Source organism: Ictidomys tridecemlineatus, chromosome 15 (assembly GCF_052094955.1).
Source record: "Ictidomys tridecemlineatus isolate mIctTri1 chromosome 15, mIctTri1.hap1, whole genome shotgun sequence".
Classification (NCBI taxonomy): Eukaryota; Metazoa; Chordata; class Mammalia; order Rodentia; family Sciuridae; genus Ictidomys; species Ictidomys tridecemlineatus.
In genome coordinates, this window is record NC_135491.1 from 39,478,819 (window position 1) to 39,503,892 (window position 25,074).

The 25,074-nt window shown below is 35.4% G+C and overlaps 1 long non-coding RNA gene across 1 annotated transcript in view; it reads right to left on the reverse strand.

Annotated features, from left to right (window-relative positions):
* LOC144370879 (uncharacterized) overlaps positions 1–25,074 on the reverse strand; it is a 284,846-nt gene that overhangs the window by 12,883 nt on the left and 246,889 nt on the right. The window contains exon 2 of the long non-coding RNA XR_013430937.1: positions 5,950–6,075. This is a non-coding gene — a long non-coding RNA (uncharacterized LOC144370879). The remainder of the gene's footprint in view (positions 1–5,949; positions 6,076–25,074) is intronic.

Below are 25,074 nucleotides of genomic sequence, written 5' to 3' on the forward strand. Positions count from 1 at the left end.
AATACATTTCCTGCATGAAAATCTCTTTCTCAGACAGTGTTCCATATGCAACCTGATCTCAGTGACTTGTCCATGGTGAAACCCACTCCTTAGTGTGACCATTTGCATGGGATTGATCGTTTTCCTGAGATATAGGACACTCCGTGCACAAAATGGAAGAATTACATTTAAACCATTGATTTTTTTTATTGAAATCCCCATGCCACATGTTTCAAGGATATCATGGATATTCTCTTGCTCTGCACATTGAAGTTTTACCTTCTGGTTGATCTATAAAAACTCTCTTTGTATTCTCTTTCTCCACTTCCGGTGACCAGATTTCACTATCTTCTTTTCATTATAAATTCCCCAGTGTACTGCCACCGTCCTGATTTGAAACTTGAATCAGGGGATGATTCTTTTCATCTCATTTTAGGCCTTGTCATTGTTCTTCAGTTCTCCATTGTGATCCTTATGTTTCTTCCAGTGAGTTCTTTCTAAAGTAGAGTGTTGGTCATGTTATGCTCATGTGAGGTTTAAACCTCTGCCTCCTATGTGCATCACGGGCCTGGGTATCTTATGTATCCTGGTGATAACTTTGTCTTTCTCACCTGGGCTTTTGCCTCTTTCCCCTCCATTAGAAAACTCTTGTCTTTCTCTTCTGCTTTGACCATCTTCAATTCGACCACTTTATATCCGTTTTCAAGAGAGGGTTTGATCAATCTTTGCACAAGTCTCTATACTTTCTCTTTTCCTACTTTAGTTCCTGCAGAGGGGTAGATTCACAGATGGTGCAGCTTATAACATGGCATAGCCTCTGACAGCCCGGGTCCCTGGGTGACAATGTTGAGCAGAGCCCCATGCTGGCATGCATGAAACATTTAGAGTGAGTGAGAAATAGATTCTATTGTGCTGTGTAAATGAAATTTGGGAGTCGTTAGGAGCATATCCAGCTTACCCAGTTTATTATAAGGAGTGTTATGAAATAGGTTAAAGATGAGCACGGACAAGGAGCATTAGCATGTGGAAAAGGCTAAAAAAAGTAATATTTTGGCAAGACTGGCTTAGCTTGAAGCAGGCTTTCTGAAATTGTGAGCAAGAGACATGTTTGCTAGAAAGAAAAAAACAACAACAGAGAATGGGTGACAGAAGAAAGACATCTATAGGGAAAAAAAAAAAAAAGTCCTGCTAGATAAAAATCACTTGGATGGGTGATTCTATTTGTTGATTTATTGTCATCTATTATCCATCAGTTGAACTCAGAAATAATACAGCTAATGGTGTCTCTGTCCTTATTCCGTGCTCACCATCTTCCTGTCTAAGTCTCTGTGTCTGTTTCTGAAAAGAGGTTTGATAATGCTCTTACAAAATTTCATGGCTGCCGAGGGCCAAATCTAGCTCTAAAAATGCAAAGCAAGTGATAATCGTCATGGCTTCAAGAAAACCAAAGTACATAAAACACTTAACAGTTATTCCTGAATGAATAATACCTTTCCAAAACAAGGAATTCATGCAGAAATTCAGGGAGTAAAATTGGGGAGTACCCTACGGATTATCCAACCCCAGACACCATTATTGATGCTGCAGAATTAAAGTCGTCAAGCAGTACTTACCACCAGCAGTATAATTTTTCAAGGACTTATAAAAACCTTTTAACTCCTGTCATGGTTCAAGTAGTTGGCAGGGCTTGCATTTGACTTTGAGCTTCAGATTTGGAAAATCAAGGAATTCAGAGTGAATCTCAGCCAGCATTCCTTTGCCTCCTGTGACTTTCCCCCATAGACTATAAATGGATCCTGTTTTTGAAAGCCAGCCCAGATTTCCTTAAAACATGTTCCAGTCTCTTGAAATTCACCAAGGGTATATTTCAAATGAAGGCTGCGCTTTTCTCCGCACCCTCTTTTTGGAGCGTCCTCTTTGTAAGCATTCCAATTCCCTTGGATGGGTTAGTGCCACTCTTGCTGAGTACATGTCATGCCCATCATTACACATTTCATCCAGACTCCCCAGATGAATTGCAGTCTGACTTTCCATTGGCCATATGTCAAAAGCAAACTATTCAGGGTCAACTTCCTTGAAAAGATCTGCCAACTGGTCTACTGGCCTCCTTAGCACAAGTGGAATTATAGGAATCAAAAGAAGGGACGGAGGTCAATGTCCTGAGCTCCATTTCCTTTCAGAATATTGCTCTTCACATCTTTCAGGAAATTTTTCTTTGGCACCTTCCATACTAAATAGACACTAAGTAGAGATGGGTTTCCAGTATTAAAAGACTGACCACTTCAGTCCTTGATTTCAAAGATGCAATCCTTCGAAAAAAAAAAAAAATCTATAAATATCACCCATTTTCTGTTACTGCAAATTTCTTTGTTTGTATTGAAATGAAGTAATTACTTTCTTATATTGGACACATACCTCATTGAATGCTATTGAAATACCACTGCATCTGCCTTTTTGGCACTCTGTCCAATTCTGATCTGATATTGAGCTTGCATTTACCCAGAAATGCCCTTTGATATTTTATGTGAATGGCTGGCTGTTCACCCACATCTGGCTCATCTCAAACAGATACACTTATTTTTTTCCCTGAATGTAAGTTTAGGAGTATACATTAAGATTAATTACTTTGGCCTGTCAAGAGCTTATTCTCTCACTTGGTATATTAACTATCCCCTCCAACTTTGTCTTCCTATTCAAGTAATTCATCAAAACGTAGAATGGGATACTTTCTGAGAACCGTGGTGCCGTTATTACTAGAAATATGCTAAAAGGGAGCTTGGTGCACTAATGAGCATTCTTTTGATATTTGGCTGTATACATTATATACAGTGGTTTTTGTTGTTTTTGTTTGTTTGTTGTTTGTTGGTTTGGTGCTAAGGAATGAACTCAGTGGTGCACAACCACTGAGCCACATCCCCACCACTTTTTACATTTTACTTAGAGACAGGGTCTTACTGAGTCACTAAGTGCCTCACTAAGTCACTGAGGCTGGCTTTGAACTTGGGATCTTCCTCCCAAGCAGCTGGGATCCCAGAAGTGGGCCACCGCACATGGCACGGCATCTTACAGTATTTTTAATGCTTACTTTGTACAGACCTCTGTGATAAATTAATTCCTGTTGCCATCATGATAGTTCTATGAAAATGGTGTTGTCTCTTTTTAGTGATGAGGAATCTGAGATTCAAGATCACCTCCACTAAATAAATGTTGAATCTATGTCCCCAGGTTTCTTCTCCTCCTGTTTCTTGTACCCTACACTCTAACAACAGGTAGTTACTGTTATTACCTCCACTCTGGGATTTTTGAATAGCTCTTTTTTGCACACACTATTTCCGTTTCCTCAGGTCCTTTGTCCCCTTTATTATGAGTTTTTCTTTTCTTTCATTTTATTTTTAATGCATAAAATAGTTATTATACTTATGATGCAGTTCATTTTGACATATGAATAAATGCGGTTAACATGCTTTTCTTCATTTCAATCCCCAGTACTCTCCCTTTGCCTTCCCTTCTCTCTTTCTGCCTTCAAAGCTGTGTTCAAGAATCTTCTTGATCCACATAGGAGAAATAAAACCTGTTGTGAAGAATAAGAGATACAATTCATATAATGTTCTGACAACACTACCCTTAAATAACGCTCACTATTAACATCAACACATTTAATTTTGTGACATTATTTGAGCCATAAGTTTTTGTCCGCTTTAATAGATTTTTATACATTTTTTTCAAATAAAAAAGGCATTAAATTATTGATCAAGGACGAAAGCTACATGGTAATAAGGGAGAGAGAGTCCAACGTCCTTGACTATTAGAGATAGTATAACTGAGAAGCATGATGGACCACTGAAATAAAATCCAAACCTTACCATGATTGATAACAGGTTCCATGTCACCTTGTCACCTGGTTCACCTCTCTTAGTTCTTCTCATATCTGGTTTTTTTTCCCTCTAGTTTACAGCAAAATACCCACTGGCCTCCCTCTATCAGGGTCCTGCCCTTGATGCTTCCTCAGCCTGGTTGTGACAGCCCTTTCCTTTCTTTTGTGTCTGCTCAATTGCCATTTTCCATGACCACTCAAGTTAAATTATTTCCTTAATTCCAAAGTAGTGTTTCCATCACATCATTCTATTTAATTTCCTTCACCTCAACCACAAATATCTCACTCATTTATGGATATGCACTTTATGATCTGTTTCCTCTTGAAGCACGAAAGTTCTCTCAGGGCAGGAACCTTGTCAGTTTTATTTATTACCACGTCTCTGGGACCATAAATAGTAGGTAGCGGATGTCTAATGCATTTTCATTCAATGAACAAAGGGAGGCATTAAAGAACATGGGAATGTCATACAAATCTTACAAGGAGTGAAGGAAAACTTTCTGGGCCTTTGATTCCTGTGACCAAAATACCCAAAGTGAACAACTTAGACAGGTGAAAGTTTATATTGGGTCCATGGTTTTAGAGATGTAGTCCATGAACATTGGCTCCATTGCTCTGGGCCCAAGATGAGACAGAACATTATGGTGGAAGGTTGGGACAGAGGAAAGATGCTCAGCTCATGGCAGTTGGGAAGGAGAGAGAGATAGAGATAGAGACAGAGATAGAGATAGTGATAGAGATAGAGATAGTGATAGAGATAGAGATAGTGATAGAGATAAAGATAGAGATAGACACACAAAATTTAATTCCCAAGGGCACACCCCAACTTATTTATTTCCTCCAGCTACAATGCAACCTACATTTACCTCCCAGTAATCCATTCAAATGATTAATTCATCAAATGGCTTAATCTACTGATTGGGTTAGAGCTCTCATAACGTAATCATTTCAATTGTGTATGTTGTGACATTTGATATCATGTTTTCAATACATGAGCTTTTGGGTGTGTGTGTGTGTGTGTGTGTGTGACAATTTAGCCCAACCCTAATAGAATATTATAACAAAATAATATGAACTGGGTAGCTTAAGAAGAGGAATTTACTTTCTTACCATTCTGAAGTCTGGAGTCTGAGATCACGGCGCTGGTGTATGCAGATTTGGAAAAGGACTCCCTTCCTCTCTTCCAGGTGGCCTCTTCACTGTGTCCCCACTTGATGGGAAGAGAGAGAAGCAGCCATCCCTCTGGTGTCCCTTCTCAGAATGACACTAATCCCACTAAGGGAATGCTAGTTTCACAGTCTTATCTAAACCTAATATTCCCCAACATCCCCATCTCTCATTAGTTTCATATTGGAGGTTTAGGCTTCCATGTATGAATTTTTTTTTGGGGGGGGAGACAAAATTCAGTCCATAGTAGAGCATTTTTATTGAAAGGTTTGTCATATATTCACAGTGTTTTCAACATTTTAAGTTTATTACCCATTGACATTATGATGCCTTGTGAGTTGGAATCCAAACCATGCAGGCAAGACTACACAGACCACGGCTTCTGAGCCATGGGGCATGTTGCTGCCTTCCCCTACTCCACACCACACAACAGTTGCAAAGTTAAGGGACATTTTGGATTTTCACAACTTGGGAAAAGTGTTACTGGCGTCTATAGATACAAGCCACACATGCCGCTAAATATTCTACAAGATTCAGAAGAACCACCCCATCAAAGAATTAAGAGCCCAATAATGCCAAGGTTGAGAAATCCTGGTATAGATGGTGAACATTCATCAGCAATGCTCTATGCTCCCCAACTCCAGCCTTCAACAAATATTTCTTAGTCTTTTTTTCCCTGGTTGTACCCAGCTCTCTCTAGTGTACCTGTGTGATCACATCTACCTTGGGACCCATTGATATCTTCCACGACATTTTTGAATTCCAAAGCTTCCCATCTTCTTTGGAGAAGCTGAGGTCAGGTATGTTCTGGAGGAGACAGTAGCTAAGAGTCAGAGAGGGTTTAGGCTGTAAATTGTATTATCAAAAAAAGCCAATGGCCTGAGTAAGTCACCCTAGGTTCTAACTAAAGAGTGTTAAAGAGCTCTCACCTCCAGGATGCAGGGGTTCAGAAGTGCAGGCTGAGAAATCACTTGGGCTCTGCTGAAACTGGTGCATAGAGTGTCCTCTGCACTTCCTCTCTCTCTGCTCATGTCCTCCCTGGTGAGTTCAACAACCTGAAAAATTACAATTGGCTCAATTTGACCGACTCAGCAGTGCATGAGTATCAAGGGGATTTCTTTCTCTTTTCCTTTGACTTGCGGGAAAACAACTTTAATAAGATTTTATAGTCTTTGGAAGCCTGGGGATGGCCCCCTCCCATAAATTTTGTTATTATAAAACCACGATAAAAGTATAAAACAAAAACTGATGAATTCCAATGAATTTGAGCTTCTTCATTTATAGCAGGCTAGTAGAAGATGCTGGGCACATTACATTTTATAATGATTCAATTCTAATTAGTATTTATAAGTATGGTTTAATTCCAATGACACACTATTAAATGAGTGCAGAAATGTATTTATTGATTCATGCATGAACAGCACAGCACCATGCATTCAGATGTTGAGATAGTTAGATACGCACCCACACATTTTCTACATTTTTTCTCACATTCTTTGATTATGATCCTTCTTTTTTTATGTTTCATACTGTGATAATGAGTCTTGTAAATTGCTATTTGTAATAAATTTTGGGTAAGATTATTCACTTTTCTTTGTATTTTTCATTTTATGCTTTGAGTGCGGGGAACCTACAGAGAGCTACAAATTGAGAGAAACAAACATTTCAGAGAAAACAGACCTCCAGAGCTTTAGAAAGAGCAAGAAATTGACAATTTGAAGGGTTTCAAGTATGCCAAGTGGCCATCATAACTCACTCCACATTTCAAAAGGGAAAAAACAAATCAAGACTTGAAGACTTTGCAGAGACTTTTGTTTACCGAGAAGGTTTTCATTGTGGGTTGGCTATAATTACGGTGAAGATTCATTTTTATGAGCAACTTGCTTGTCTCTCAATGAAATTTATAATTCGTGATGAGAAAGGATATTTGAAGTTATCCTGGTTTATAAAGAAGGGTTGGTGGGATGAAGTGAGCTATCCACTGTCATAAGCTTTCCAGTGGCAGAGGTGGGATGAGCAGCACCTCCCCTAACACCTAATCCAAGGGTTTGTACTATACCACTCTTTGAAGGTCATATTGTAAGAATGAAGAACCATAGGCTATTCAAAAAAAAGTATGTTATGATTCTTCGTGGAGGTTTCTTTGAGTGTCCAACTTCATATAGAATCTGGGGATGTTAAAATGGAAAAAATAGAGATTCGCCTATTTCTATTGGCCAGGAGTGGGGAAAAGTAGTAAAATATCCCATGAATACACTTTTTATAACTTTACATTACTTGATGAGTGTAGTTTTTTTAACTACAGAAAAAAATATATACTATGAGCAGAAAGAAAATCTATAAGATAGCCAACAATGGAATCTGCCTGTAAATAAGTTGTACATCTTTTTATCTGAGACTTCTTGTTCTCTCCTGTCACACTGTACATTCCTGTAGTTGCATTGAAAAAGCATTTGCTCTTTCACTGTTTTTTAAATGCTAGAATTTACCTACAGACTTATTATTGTACAAAGTATAATGCAGTTCTGAGTTAGCTTACTCTTTTTAAACAAAAAAGTATAGTTTGACAGCTTATTAATACACATTCATACATTTTATAAAGGTAGTTTGAAGTATCTAGAATAAGAAAGACTAGGCATAAAGGGAACTCAATGATGTTTATAAAATCCCTCTTCTGATTATTGTATTTTTCCCTATTAAGCCTTTTATATTTAAGTCATAATTTTAATATAAATATTCTACTGTATTATGTATACCTGATATATTTATGTATCCACTGCTATTCCAATGTATTGATACTATATGTCAACCAATATGTCCATCATTTATTTGCTAAAATATCACCTTTTTATAACAATAGAGTTCACTCATTATGTTACTATTCATATGTTTTACAGCACACATTGGAGAAAGATACCCGCTTCAACAAATGGTGCTTGAAAAACTGAAAATCTATATGTAGCAAATGAAATTAACCCTCCATCTAACACCCTGCATAAGACTGACCTCTAAGTAGATTAGAACAGAGACCCTGTGCCTAATAGAAGAAACAGTCGGCCCCAGAAAGCTACATCATGTGGGCTTAGGAATGGCTTTCCTTAACAGGGCTTCTAAAAAGCAAAAAGTAAAATCAAGAATCAATAAATGGGATGGAATCAAACTAAAAAGCTTCTTCACAGCAAAGGAAACCATCAGGAACATGAAAAGAGAGCTTACAGAATGGGAGAAAATCTTTGCCACCTGCACCTCAGACAGAGCATTAATCTCCAATATATAAAGAACTCAAAAAACTTAACACACACACACACACACACACACACACACACACCAAAAAAAAAAAACAATCAATAAATGGATTAAGGAACTGAACAGACTTTTCACAGAAGAAGAAATAGGATTTTTCAACAAATATATGAAAACAATGTTCCAAATTTCTAGCAATTGGAGAAATGCAAATTAAAACAACACCAGGTTTCACCTCATTCTAGTCAGAATGGCAATTATCAAGAATACAAGCAACAATAAATATTGGCAATGAGGTGGAGGGAAAGGCACATTCATACATTGCTGGTGAGACTGCAAATTGGTGCAACCACTATGGAATGCATTATGAATATTCCTCAAAAATCTTGGAATGCAACCACCATTTGACCCAGTTATCTCACTCCTTGGTTTATACCAAAAGGACGTAAAATCAGCATATTACAGTGACACAGCCACATAAATTGTGGTATATACACACAATGAAATATTACTCAGCCATAAAGAAGAAAGAAATTATGGCGTTTGCCAGTAAATGGATAGAACTGGAGAATATTCTGCTAATTGAAATGAGCTAATCCCCCAAAGGCTGAATGTTTTCTCTAATATGCAGATGCTAATTCACAATAAGGGGGAGTACTTAGAGAAGAACAGAAGTACTTGGATTAGACCACAGGGAATGAAGGGAAGGTGGGGGATGGAAAGAGAAAAGACAGTAAAATGAATCAGACGTTACTATCCTATGTACATATATAAGAAGAATGAGAATTGATGCTCCACATATGTCTAATAGGTCACAATATATTCTACTATCATGTATAACTACTTAGGAGAAATAAAAAAGAAATAAACATTCCTTAGTCTATCCCTCCCTCTCATTTCCTTTACCCTTATATATAAAATCAAGTGGGCAGAAAGTTGATTTGCCAGATTATCTCTCAATTCTCCTAGTCTGGAAAAAGATAAAAGTCTTCTTCACTGAAAAAAGGAGAAAAAACAAAAGAAGTGTGTATTTAGAATTAGGTAAAATTGAGGATGTTATGTGACATTTCTGCATTCTTTCTCTTCCAGGAATCTATCGAGTTTTTTTTTTTTTTTTTTTTCTGCCTTAGGACCTTTGCACTTGATAGTGGCTCTCTTTGGAATGTTCCCCTGTGATTTTTGCCATCTGGACTTCTTCCTCTGTAGATTTCTGTTTCAATAGTCCCTCTGCATGGCGATCTTATTGAACCACCTTTTTGGGAATTACACATCTCACATATTTTAAACAAGCATAAACCTTGTAAATTTTCATCACTTTCATAACAGAAAATGAAAGAAAAATCTGACGAATATTTCCAGCGGTATAACCCATAAGCTTTGGATAAATATATAAATTTCATCCGTGATGTGCTCTGTCACAAAGGCATTAATACTTTTTCCAGTTATGCTTCACTTACATAAAGTATCTAAGGTACTCAAAGATTGCCTCATTATGTCTTAAAACACTCGAAAATTGTTTTAATTTCATTTGATGAGAAAAAAAAGTGTAATATAACTAATAAGGAGTCGTTTTACAAAGCCCCTAAACACCAAAGGGATCTAATATACTAATGGGTACCACATTATCCTGTGGTATTACCCAAGTAAGATGAAGAGGTACATTTGCTATTTATGCTTGAAATCTGTGCGTAAACAATTCAATGTAAGAGCAGGTGATTGATGAATAAAACATCACTGATCAAGCTGGCTGCAACTAAATTTTGGCTTAATCTTGCTGGTTTAATTTGGTTTGGTGGGTTTTTTTTCCTCCTTCTTCTGATGTTGTTTTCACCCAAGGTAGATAAATATATATTATGCATGGGAAAAAATGAGAAACATAAATTTAAATACCTGGAACAGGTGACAAAAATTTTCAGCTGCTTTCAAATATTATGCTTCTGTTAGGGAGAAACATAAAAATAACTCCCTACTCCCACCCCTTGGGGAAAAAAATGCCACTGAATCTTTAAAACAGAGACTATCTCAAAAGAGGTTCAAGACAGTAGATGAAGGTATTTCTTTCTTACCAGTTACTATTATGCTAGAAAAATGGTACATAAAGTATTACCTAAATATATACAAGAATGAGAGTTGCTACAGCATTCTTTTAGAATAGTCTTGAACAATGAGTTTCTGTTTAGGGAGGAAAATGTAAAATTTTAGCAAGTCAGGTCGCATTGACAGCTCAAGAAACTACGGAATTCGTAATGTATCTCATGACATGTGTCTGTCATAATACAACAGTTTGGATTTTTCTCCTGCATGATTAATAATTTGCATCTAAATATAACATAGCTCTTTCCCATATTGTTGTCCTTTAAGGTCCAAATCTGGCTCTCTGGAGGGGAGCGGAGGGGAGAATATTACCTAACGCAAGAGAGATGAGGGAAGCAGGATCCTGTCTATTCATCATTTTCATTTTGTCATCACAAGTGATTAAGTAATAATTAATAAATGTTAATGCTTTCCCCTTACTTTTGAAAAAAAATTAAGTGATTTATAACGAGGATAAAACAGGTAATTTTCAGACTTTTCTGTTTCTTGCCTGTTGTGCTACCCCAACATTATCCAGCTTCTCTTCTATGCAATCAGAACCTAATGAAATAATCAAGTTGATTAAATGTAACAGCAAATAAAATGGATATTGTTCTTTTTTATACCGTAACCACTTCCACATGGAAAAAAAATGTGGATCCACAGTTGTAAAAACCTATGCAAAGAAATTCTTATAAGTTTGACTTTATCCTAACTGCTTATTACATATGAAAGGTGAACTTTATCTGCTGTGCAGAGCTTCTGGAATTGGCCACTGCTTCTGTTTCTTGTACTGTACTGAAGTAATACTTTCCCCCCTGAGTATGCACTTAATTTTACATCAGAATTTTAACTTAATTTAAAAAACATACTGTTTTCCTTCTCCTTACAATGTCAGACATTTTCACGTTCAAATAAGAATTTGGAACAAAATAAAATGCTAAATATTATAAAGGTCAAATAAGTTTAATAAGTACACTTAATATAATATTATAAAAACCTAATCATTATATTTCCACAGTTTGGTAAAAACCTGAGAAGTGCAATGTAGAATGTTATATGTACTACATATCTCAGGATAATAAAAAATAACGTAGCCATGCCAATATGCAAAATGTTTAGTATATGAATTTATATTAAGGGGTGGAGGGAGAGAGAAAAAAAATAGCATAGTGAAAAAATTAAACCAAATAGAAATTCATTAAACCTTTTCTTGTGCTTGACATTAGGGAGTAATTATTAGTTTAACAAAAATCACTAAAATTCATAGTTTGTAGTCCTTAAGCTTGTAGGTGGTGTGTACTAAATATGTTCTTAGGAGTAAAGGCAAAACTGCTTTTACTAACCTGATATTTTATACAAATGCAAACTCAATGCACACTATTCATAATACTAAAAAAATTAAATGTTTTCAGAAAAATGGATACTTTATTATCTAAGATTTCTTGGTCATTTCATATGTATTATCTAATTCAATTCCTATAGCCTTCTGAGGTTGGTTCTACGTGATTCCCATTTTGCATACAAGACACCCACAAAATAGAAAAGCCAAGCCATGTGAAAAAAGTCACACAGCTATTAAGTCCTGCCAGCCTTCATACCAACACAGTCTTGCTCCAGAATGCATGCTTTAAACAGCTCTTAATTATTGCCTTCCTAGTTCATTTTCCTCTACATTACATTCATTATTGATTGCAAGCTGTTTTTGAGAATAGTTTATTGAGCTTTCTGAAGCTCTTTACAGGGATGTTGTAGTTTGAACCATGTCCCTCCAAATGATGTATTGAAAACCTGATCCTGGGTACCTGCAAATGAGATCTTATTTGGAAACAGGGTCTTTGCAGATGCAATTAATTTAAGATAAAGTCACAGTGGATTGACGGTGGGTGATAAATCCAAAGACTGATGCCCTTGTAAGAAGAGATAGACTTAAAGACACTAAGGAAGCCCTGGGAAGAAGGCCATGTGATCACAGAGACTAGGCTGAGGAACTGCATGCTACAGAATGTCAAGAATAGTTGGTGAACACCAGAAGCTAAAGCTCAAAGTTACTAGAGGGAGCGTGCCCTGCTGGCATTTCACTTTAGGACTTTTGGCTTCCAGATCTACAATGGAATACATTTTTGTTGTTTGCAGAACAATATGTGGTAATCTCTGATAGCAGCGATTTGATAATAATATCAATATGGCCAGATAGGTGCAGGGATGTGGTGGCTTCAACCGCGCCCTGCATTTGCTATTGAACAGGGGTTCAAAACGTATTTGGATGGTTTTCAGATTCTCATTCAACATTTGAGTTATAAGCAATAAGTTGGTTGTGCTACTGGAAGGGTATATCCCAACTCTCATCCTAAAAAACAAAAAATATATTATAAAATAAAAACTTTATTTTGGGTTATATATCATTAGGTTACAGAGATAAATAATCACAGGGGGAAAAAAAACCATAGTAGGATCAAGATGAAACAAGAAAAAAAAAAAGAGATACCAGATGAAGGAAATGGTAGGGAGTCAGTGAAATCAGTGCTGACTTGGGCACAAAAATAACTTAAAAGATTTGGCAAAAGCTCACAATTTGGCTAAAAAAACTTTATCTTCAAAGTGAAAACACATCAGCGTGAGCAACCCTTTGAAAGACATTTCCGGAGTCAGGTCACACAATTTATTCTGGGACCCAGTCTAGGACTAGAGAATATACTGGGTCTTTGTTGAAAAACAAAATATTGAAAAGAGGCGTCTTTGAAATGAATGATTTAAAATGTTTTCCAAAGAGAAGAGAATGAATATATACATAGACACGTTTGTGCTCATAATTTTATTTCTGGATCTCCTGGGCAGAGACTGGCAGACTAAGACATTACTTTGTAGGACTCAGTCATGCAAATTGTGCTCATAACATTTAATATCTTGAATAAACACAATTTTTCCTTTTATTTCATGCCACTTTCAACAATAAGCCTAGAAGCATCTCCACTGATTTTTACATATTTTTAAAATAGTTGCTCTATTAGTTTTTCTGTTTCCACTGCAACGAATTATCACACACTTCCTGACTTCAAATATGATGTTTGGGGATTTCAGAAGTTTAACACTGTTTTCTGTATTTGAAATGAAGGGGTCTACAAGGCCATATTTTATTTTCCCTGGAAACCTTTAGAAAAAAATGTGCTTCCTTCCTATTGGGAGCCAATAGAAATGCTTCCATTCCTAGCTGCCCAACCACTTTTTCCATCTTCAAAGCCAGAACAATTGCTTCTCTCTACAGTCAAGTTGTCCTCTCATTAGTATCAGGACAAGTTTGCAGACAGATTTTTAACAAATCTTTTAATTATGTCTGATTCTCAATTGGATAATCTATAATAAATTTCCCATCTCAGTATCCTTACTTTAATCATATCTATAAAGTCTCCTTTGCAACATAACATACATATGGTTTCCAATGATTAGGTTATGAACATCTTTTTATAGACCAGTGTTCTGGAGATTACATTGAATTTGTAGATAACCTTGGATTTGTGGACATTTTAACAATAATAAGTCTTTCAGCCTATAAACATGGAATATGTTTTTATTTATTTGTGTTTGCCTTAGATTATTTCATGCACGTTTTATAGTATCCATTCAGTCACATGTTTTCCATCTCATTTTATTTGCTGAGATGGTATTATAAGTGGATTATTTTCTTCATTTATCTAATATTTTGGATACTATATTGATAGTGCATAAAAGTACAACTGATTTTTATGTTGACTTTATACATTGAGACTTTGCTAAATTAGTTTTTTGAGTTCTATGGTTTTGGTGTTGTTCTTTTACATTTTCTCTACGTAAGATTGTGCCATCTGCAAACAGGTGATTTTACTTCTTCATTTCTGACACGGATACCATTTCTTTCTATTCCATGCCATTTGTTTCTGGATAGGATTTCCATCCAGTGCTCTGTTGAGTAGAAGTGGCAAAAATGAGCATCCTTGCCATGTTCCTGATCTTAGAGGGAAAAGATTGTGTGTTAACTGTGCCCTCTTCCCATGTGATCTTTATTATATCAAAACAAATTCCTTCCATATTTTGTTTGTTGAGGGATTTTACAATGAAAACATTTTGAGTTTTGTCAAATACATTTTTCTGTCTCTTATAAAGTGATCATGTGACTTTTATACCTCTGTGTCCTGTGTTCGTTCAGGATGTCAGCCTCACCCCTGCCTTCAGCTGTGACTTTGTCTACTTTTGGCATCAGGGTAAGGTAAGGCTCATTAATTGATTTCACGATTATTCCCTATTCCTTAATGTCTCTGGCACATTCTTTGGTAGAATTATTCAATAGATCCATCTGATCCTAGGCTTCCTTTGTTGTGAGATTTTTGATTCCAGATTTAATCTCCTTACCAATTATAGATTTACAGATTTTCTAGTTCTTCATGATTCAATCTTGGTAGGTAGTATGTTTTCGGGGATTTATACATTTCTTTTAGGTAGTCCAATTCATAGGATGTACTTGTTCACACTAACTTCTTAGAATTCTTTCTATTCAGTAGCACCAGTGTCCTTCCTACTCATTGACTTCTGGTTTTATTTATTTGAGTTTTCTCTCTTTTTATTAATTCAGTTAAAGCTTTGCCAGTTTCGTTAATTTAAAGTAGAATTTAAAATCTTCCTTTTAATTTCATTGACTGTTTTTGTTTTATCATTAATTTCACTTACTTTTCTAGTCTTTATTATTTCTTTCCTTCTGATAACTTTGGATTTAGTTTGTTATTGTTTTCTAATTTTTTTAAATATATTTTTTTAGTGGTAGGTGGACACAATACCTTTATTTTTTATATGGTGCTAGGGATCGAACTGAGCACCAACCCACTGAGCCACAACCGAAGCCTTATATTCTAATTCTTGATGTGTAAAGTTAGGTGGCCTCTTTGAGATTGTTCCTTTTGAATTATTGCTATAACTTTCCTATTAGTACCATTTTTCTTGAATATTGTAAGTTTTGGTGTATTCTATTTTCATTGTCATTTATCTAAAGATATTTATTGACTTCTATTTCTATTTTTCTCATATTTGTGAATTTTTCACTTTTCCTTCTGCTCTTAGTTGACAGTTTCATTTCATTGTGAAAACAATTATGATATGATTTCGGTCTTCTTAAGATCAAGATGTATCTTGTGGCCTAATGTGCTATAGCCTGAAGAACATTGGTGTGCACTTGAGAAGAGGCATTTTCTGCTGCTGTTTAGTGAGACGGCTGATATATGTCTGTTAAGCCCACTTGGTCTATAATACCATTCAAGTTTGCCATTTTCTTATTGATTTTCTGTCTGCTTGTTCTATCCCTTACTCATTATTGAAGATGGGGTATTGATGTCTCGTACTGCTATTGTTCTTCCCTCAGTTTCTTGCATCTTCTATCAATGTTTGCTTTATATATTCATGTGTGCTGATGGTGAATGCATATAGTCGGTCCTTCATATCCACAGGTTCTGAATCTGCAGATTCAACCAATGTTGAATCAAACATATTTGAAAAATAAAAAATAAAAAAAACAGCATTGTGGCTATACTGAACACTTAGAGACTTGTTTTAAAACTTGCCATTATGCCCTAAATAATTTAGTATGACAATTATTTACTTACATGACATTTCTATTGTACTATTGTACTATTAATATTATAAGTAATCTGGAGATAATACAAAATATACGAGAGTATGTATGTAGGTTGTATGCAAATACTATAATGTTTTATATAAGAGAATTTAGCATCCTTGAATTTGGGTGACTATGGGGGTCCTGAAACCACTCCCCCCACCAGATGCAGATGGATGACTTTTATATCTTATTTTATTATTTATAATTGCTACATTTTCCTTGTGGATTGACATGTTAATTATTACATAATCTCCTTTTGTTGGCTTAAAATATATGTATAGCTGACACTGATCCCTTTTGGTTAACATTTGCACAAAATATAATTTTCCCTTCACTTTCAGCTTATGTAATGGTCCTTAATTCTAAAGTAATTCTCTTCTAGACCACCACTAGTTGAAACCTGTCTTTTTACCTGTTTGGCCACATTATATCTTTATTATCTATTTTATGTTTAAAGTAATCATTAAGGAGAAAGACATTATTCCCACTTGGTTACTTCTTTTCTACCTCTCATTTTAATCCTTTCCCCCTATTTTATTTTCTTGCTTTCTTCCCATGTATGTTGATTTTCATCTCATTATTATTTGTTTTCCTTTGGGTATCTTTTTAGTTGCTTCCTTTGTGGTTCCAATGAGGTTTACATAAGACAACTAATTTTTATAACTGTCTATTTTGAGTTGAAAACCTCCCATGGCATACAAAAGCTATCCACTTTCACTTTCCTTCTACATTTTAATGTTTTAATGCCCAAAGCTACATCTTTTCATATTGCACACAGATCAACAGGCTATTGTAGCAATAGTTATTTTTAAGACTTTTGCCTTTTAATATATATAAATGGCACCAATCAATTGCACCAAGCATTACAGTTTTGAGGTGTTTCTCCTGGTCTCCAATTCTTTCAGCACTTCAGGTGAGGGAGCACAGAAACTGGTCTCTCTGGCAGTAGAGGACCAACAGATGGTGGACACAGACTGTACCTGCCACCCCCAACCCCCGCAAAGGGAGAAAGGGAGAAATCAGAGATTAAAAACATTCTTCTCAGCACTGAGCTGTGCTGGCTTGGAAGGACCTGATTCTCATAAAGGAATTCTTATCTGTTACACTTTGCTCTTGGGTTTTTGTGCTTGCTGGGGGTATTGCATCCTCTTTCTGGATTCTGAAGGTATTTTGGTCTGTATACCATTATTAACTAGGGGGTCATGTGGAAAGATGAAGACTTGGACAGTCTATTTATCCCCACTGCTCTTCCATTCTACCATTTGGATTTTCATATTTAGATATTCTCATTATTAAAAAATAATCAAAAACATGGTTAGTTATTAATTTATAATCTTATTACTTGCTTGAATCTTCCAGATACCATTATTTGCTTATAAATTTTTTACAACCAAGTAACATATTTTACTTTTTGAAGATAATTATATACATTTTTGATGCATTTAATTTAGTTCAGATGCAAAAAAAAATGAGTTTACTTTAGTCTGACTTTCATAGCTCTTGACTTGTCTCCCTTTTTTGGGCCAACAATACACTTAGAGTTCTAAATCCAGGTCAAGCCATTTTCTCTATACACATGAGCATTCTTTTTCATCTATTTTGAAAGCTCCTCTTCTCCTCATTCCCCCATTAAAAATGTCTGCTCTCCAACTTCTAAGTAGATCTATAACAAGTAAAGAAACTGAATTGGTAATTAAATATCTTCCCACAGAGAAAAGCCCCAGGTCAGATAGCTTCACTGGTGAATTCTTCAGAACTTCTAAATAATAAATAACAACATTCCTTTACATACAAACAAACAACCACTTCTGTTGATGTGGAGGGGAAGAAACAAACTTTCATTTGTTGTTGTTGGAGATGTTAAATGATGAAGGTAACTTTGAAACATAGCTCACAGTGTTCTCCACAGTTAAACATGGATTTATCATTTGATTTTACAATGACACTGTCCAGATACAATTAAGAGAAAAAAAAAGATATGAAAGATATGCTCACATGAAGTCTGTGTTCAAGCACGCATAGCAGCAAGAGTCATGTAATACGCAAAGAAGAGATGATTCAAACATCCATCAGCTGAGGACCAGATGGACAAAATGTGGTTTATTCCTGCAGTGCAGTATTATCTAGCTATAGAAATGAATGCTAACCTGCTACCACATGGATAAATTTAAATATGCTAAGTGAAAATGCCAGGCACAAAAGATTACATATTTCATGACTTAATTATGAGCAATGTCCAGAAAGCACAGAGGTGTTTCTCTGAGCCTGGAGCAGAGAATGGAAAAACTGCAAAGGGCATGAAAAACTTATAGGTAACAGAAATATTCTAAAACTGCATCATTAGAATCACTGAGCTATATAAATGTGCTAAATTTTAATAAATTGCATTCACAATTAATTTTAGGGTATTTAAATTATACATTTATATCATGGATGAAGACAATTTGCAAGGTCTGGGGTTAAAAGTATAGATGAAAAGTTGTTGCATTATGCTGATAATTGATAAATCTAAGTGATGAGGACTGGAAGTAAATTGTACTATTCCCTCTACTTTCACGTATGTTTGATAACTTCCTAAAATATTATAACAGGAAAATGAGGTCAGTAACCTTATGACTTGGAATTATTCACAAAAAGATTAGTGGTGCTTGTAGGAGGTTCTTTAACAGTTCCAAGAAGACTAGAATTTCTCTGAATTTTCATTTTGTTTTATAAAGCTGTATTTTATATAAAATATTCACTCAGATTGACTAAGGAAGCACAAGCCCAATGATAGTACATTACATGAGAAGCAAGTGGCTTGTAATTTTCAAGATGCAAAATACGTAGAAATCTTAAGCAAATTTTCTTTTTTTAAACCTTTATTTTATTTATTTATATGTGGTGCTGAGGATTGAACCCAGGACCTCTCATGCGCTAGGCAAATACTCTATCACAGAGCCACAACCCCAGCCCCTTAAGCAAATTTTCAAGAGACATCAAAGAGAGAATAAAACATTTGCATCTCCTGAGGTCTAAGAATTTGAGAAATTTCAAAAAAAATTTCATTCTTTTGTATCAGAAATTATGTTTCTTTTTCACTCTTTTTTCCTCTCTTTTAGTCTATCCCCATCACATTTCCTTCTTTCCTTCTCTTTCTGTCTCAGAAGAGAGCTAGAAATATTTTCCTAAACTATATATATACACCTCATATCCAAACCATCACACCTTCCAAATTCTATGCTAAGAATTGTGTTCAAATAGCCACAGTTAGTCTTCATATATATATATATATATATATATATATATATATATATTGTGATTAAAAACACACATATACAAATACATTTCCAGTAAGAGGTAAAAGCATTACTTTTGTAAAATCTATTAATTGGAATATTTCTTAGAAAAACCAGTGAATTCTATTAAAAGAGAAACACGGATTCATGTTCCCCCTCCTTTTATCAGTTTGTTTTTATTTATAATCTATTTTTAGGTTATCACAACTTATTATTTCTTTAACCACCTTCAGTGATGGAAAGAGATGTTCTTAGAATTGGAGCTTACTGTAACAGAGTGGTTAACCCAAGAAAAACATGTGACAGTGACATTGTGATGGATTTGTGCACTCTCTGATCATGGCATCACACCTTCTTTTCTGTAAGAAAGTGGTTCTACATTAAATTACTACACTCAATAATTTGAAAAGACACGTCTGTCAAGTTGCCATTATGAATGAATCTCATATTTATAAGAGTATTGGAGAAACTATGGATAGTCTGACATAAAAATTCCAAATCTGGGTAGTACCAAAATAATTACATGAGTTTTGGTGAAAAATTCTATTTTAGCTGGGCATAGTGGTTCTTGCTTGTAATTCCAGTGGCTTGGGAGTCTGAGTCAGGAGGATCACGAGTTCAAAGGAAGCCACAGCCAAAGCAAGGTGCTAAGCAACTCAATGGGACCCTGTCTCTAAATAAAATACAAAATAGGGCTAGGGATGTGGCTCAGTGGTCGAATGCCCCTGAGCTCAATCCCCAGTATATCCTCCTCCAAAAAAAAAAAAAAAAAAAGATTTCTAATTTTCCTGAGCCTCAATTGATGCCGTCAGTGGATATGATAATGCTGACTCTCAGAATTGTTTTAGAAAATCCAATAATTTAATATGTGTCCAGTGCCTATCATACTATAGGGATACATTTTCCGGCCAATATTTTGTATGATATATGATCCTATAACATACACATCATATAATTATTGTTATCAGAAAGTGTTAAATTAGCAGTGCTGTGAAAAAAAGTAATAATTATTTGAGGGAAACGCATTTCTAAACATGGTTATGTAGTTAATAGAAATAAAAGATAACTTTCACTGCGTCCTTTTTCTGTTCTGGAAATTCTTCTAAATACAAGCAGTGTTTAGGTACAGATGTGGATATTAGTATGATCTACACTTTATAGTTCAGAAAAAGAACACATTAAGTGGCTAAACAACTTGGCCAGTGTTCTTTAAATAATAAGAGGCATATCTTAGCGATGAACACAGACATTCTGTAATGGTTAAATTATGGTGATCCTGCATCAATTTTGTTGTTCAAGGCACTTCTGAGTCATAAATGAATTAGTCAAGACTTTTATTATTATCTTCTGTTTCAGTTACTTTTTGTGTTGCTGTGACCAAAATATTCCACAAAAACAATTTAGAGGAGGAAAAGTTTATTTGGGGCTTATGGTTTCAAAGAGGTCTCAGTCTATCTGTAGATGGCCAGCTCCATTGCTCTGGGCTCAGGATTAGGCAGCATGCCTGCAGGGAAGGGCACAGCAAAGGAAAGCTGCTCAGCTCATGGCAGGGTCAGGGATCAGAGAAAGAGAAGCTGAAGACGATGCAAGGAAAATGTATCCTTCCAGGGTACGCCCCCAGTGATCCACCATTCTGCAGCTATGCCTCTCCTGCCTACAGCTTCCACTCAGTCAGTGCATTCAAACTAGGATGGATCAATCAAGTTGCAACTTACATAATCTAATCATTTTGCCTCTGAATATTGCTGCATTAACAGGAGTTCTTGGAGACACCTCATATCCAAACCATCACACCTTCCAAATTCTATGCTAAGAATTGTGTTCAAATAGCCACAGTTAGTCTTCATATTTAGTTTTTGAAGTAGTTATGTATTATTATCACTTTTATAGATTGGGACCTGGAACTCAGTGATATGAAGGTTGTTTGATGAGAATAACAATAAAAAGTTTATTTGACACATTAAATGGATAATAGACAATTTCTTATTTGTATTAATTAAAAAGTACAGGATTACAAAATGCTCCTTGCAATAAAGGATGTTTTGGTGATAAAAAGAAAAAAAACACTAAAAAATCCTTACTATTGAACACATCTTCTTACCAATTCATGGAACACACTGACTTCTTGAAGCATCTTAAAGTTCTGAAGTAAAGAACTTTTTTCAACTAAAGATATTTTAAAATTCATGTATTAAGAAATTTACTGAAATTTTTTGTTGTTATTCTTATTGGCATGATATGGATCAAGGACTTCAAAACATTAGCTCTGTTACAGTAAGTGTCCAGGATGCCTCATTTACTGTCAGTGTGTGACGTGTAGAATGCAGATACATTCTATGATGATGGCGTGTTCCAACTTCACATAAGCAAAATGAAAATAAGGAAGCCTGATGAATTTCTGAACATTCCTTTTTGGACACTCATGTTCACTGATATCATAAGTATATGGCTAGTTGATACATTATACTTCAGTGAGTTTCAGTGTGGATGATGTTGCTAAGAGAACAGTTTTACTAACATCTACTGGATAATCACTAGAAACTTCCTGAATTGACATTGGTTTTTTAAACCTCTGTGTCACTCCTTGTTCTGCTTTATTTAATGCACTTGATTTTTATTATTAAATCACGTTAAATCGTGTTGAACTGATAATTACTAATCCCTCAGAAACACAATTACATGGTTATCAAGACTGTGTTTAAAGACATCAAGTGTATGTTTTACAGTTTCATTATTAGTGTCCAGGACACTTAAAAGAAAAAAAAATTTAAATTATTATTATTTATGGACTCCTAGTGGCTATTTCAATTTATCTATAAGTTCTAAGATTTTCAAAGCAATCTAACAATATAGAGAAATTTTGCTCATAAGCTAAGTGAAAAGAAATTGTGTTAGAAAATGACACATCTATGAAATTTGGGATTATTAGATAAATTAAGGCTGCACACATCTGTGAAATTTATAAGTATTAGAGAAATTAAATTTGTAAATAATCAAGTGTGACTTATTTTTCTAAAATTACCTAAATGCAAATTGATTTTATTTATTCATTCATTTGTTTATCTGCTTAGCTATTATAATATTCAAATTTGTTGGAGTAAGGAAGACTTCAAAATCCTAGTGGCTTATTGAAAAAAATATATATTTATTTTATATCCATGCTATTTGCTTTCAGAGAATACAAGCCCAAGAAGCAGTCTCTGTTTTAGAAATGTCATTATCATGGCAGAGGGAAAGTACAGAAGGGCTGTAATACATATTCAGCAGCTTTTAAAATACAGTTCAAGGGCTAGGGTTGTGGCTCAGTGGTCGAGTGCTGGCCTAGCTTGTGTGAGGCACTGGGTTCAATTCTCAGCACCGCATATAAATAAATGAATAAAATAAAGGTTCATCAACATCTAAAATTTTTTTTTCAAAAAAATACAGTTCAAATATTGTGTTTATCATGCCAGCTTTTATTGGCCAAGGAAAGTTCAGATGGGCAGAGTAGCACAGTCTTCACACAGCAGATACTGAAAACCCATTGCAACAAGAGAGGGTTCTTCATGCAATTATGGAAACCAGAACTGTACAATTAGTTGGAAGTGATACTCTCATCTACCATGTTTAGTATTATTGTCATTATTGTTAACATACTTATCACTGTCATTATTCTTACAAAATGTTTGAGGCTATTCTAAAGTACCTTCAGAAATGCACTTATTTGGCCTTTATACCAGTACTCTGACATAGGTACTATCATCATCCCCAGAGAAAAATTGTGACAGAGTGAGTTTACACAAAGTTACCCAAAGTCAGTAAGTTTGCAAGTGGCTGAACTTCCCAGCAAAGTCATTTCAGCTTCAGGTTCCAATTTCCACACAGAGGTAACCCAAGAGGCAGTGTATTATAATAGGAATGAGGGAGAGGTGACTCTTCTTCTTTATAATTTCCTATAATTTCAGAATTCTATTTTTTTTCAGCAAATATCAATGCAGAATTCTTAATATCTTTTCCTCCATTGTTCTAAATTAAATGAAACAGCAAAGACCACAAGAATATACAACCTTTAAATATCTCTGAAAACAATTTTTCAAAATAATTTGATTCAATCTTCTGATCTCATGTCACAATTTCTCCTTTTCCTCAGAATCCAGAGATGCACAAGGTTGCTCTGACTTTCCCACAACTCTCACCCTCCTGGAGAGGAATTAGGTTCATTTTTCGCAGTGTTTTCAACTGAATCATTTAGCCCAGCTCATCAATACCAAGGAATTGACAGGCCTGCCATTCTATTGTTATAGGGCCAGCGGTTTATGAAAAATTGAGAAGTATTCACCAAATATGAATATGGCTTCTCTTTACCTGAAACAGTGTCTAAGTCTATAGCAGAAGACTTGAAAGGTATGTAATAGTCCACTTTGTGTTTTCTAATCTATATTATTCTTGTTACTGTGATAGCTATAATTAGTCATTACAGCTTGAAAATCCTTAACCCGAAAATCCAAAATCTAAAATGTTCCATACTCCAGAGGTTTTTGAATACCATCATGATGTTGCAAATGGAAAATTCCATATCTCACCTCCTCGAAATGTTTGAGTCAAAATGCAAGAATATCCAGGTGCGTTGGCGCACACCTATAATCTCAGCAACTCGGGAGGCTGAGGCAGGGGGATCCGGGTTCAAAGCCAGCCTCAGCAACAGCGAGGTGCTGAAAAACTCAGCGAGACTCTGTCTCTAAATAAAGTACAAAATAGGACTGGGGATGGGGCTCAGTGGTTGAGTGCCCCTGAGTTTAATACCTCGTACCCCGCCAAATATGCAGGAATATAGAACACAATATATTTGTTATCCCTAATGGAAAAAAACAAAAATAAAAAAACCAAACCCTCCCAGCCCCCTTTAGCTTCATTTTTTTCTAGGCATATCTAGATTCCTTCATGCAAGCGTACCCCCAAATGATAATAAATGCCACATATTCAATTAGGATGCTCCAACCACCAGTTCCCCATATTTTCCTAAATGGGGTCAAGATTTTCATGCATTCTTTACCTATAGTTTTTCCTCTGCTTGTTTATTCTGTGGTCGGCAATATAAAGATATTGGTGAAAATGTCAAAAAGGCCTGCAGATAACGCTATGGGACGTAGCTATCAGAAAACAAGGAAACATTTATTTTTCTGTAGCATAGAAAGCCAAGCTACTGGAGAATCAAGACAATGGTATAAGTGTGAAACACCTTAGAGAAGAGTATGGTATTGGAAAGGCCACCACCTATGATCCGAAGAGACAGAAAGATAAACTCATGAAGTTCTGTGCTGAAAATGATTAACAGAAGTTCACAAAAAAAGTAAAAATACATTACATAAATGAAGATATCAGTCATGTATTGAAAGACTGGATCTGTCAGCACTGCAGGAACACTTGCTAGTTAATGGTATGCTGAGCATGAAATAAGCAAAGATCTATCATGATGAGCTGAAAATTGAAGGAAACTGAATATTCAACAGGCTTGCTGCAGAAACATAAGAAAAGATACAGCATTAAAGCTTTAAATATTGGTGGTGATAAAGCCTATGCTGATTATGAAGCAGCAGAGAAATTCATTCAAGGAGTAAAAATTTTAACATCAATAACAAGGCTCCGTTGTTCACTCATTGACTGATGGTGAAAGAACTGAGGTGGTTCTGAATCAATGCGATAGTAAGAACAGGGATGATGAAGAGGACATTGACAACACTGCAGGAAAAGTGTCTACAGACACCCCCTAGGAATGTGTGATGGGCTTATTGAAGGACTTGAGCATCTTGCATTTTTATCCAAACAAAAAAATCATATCA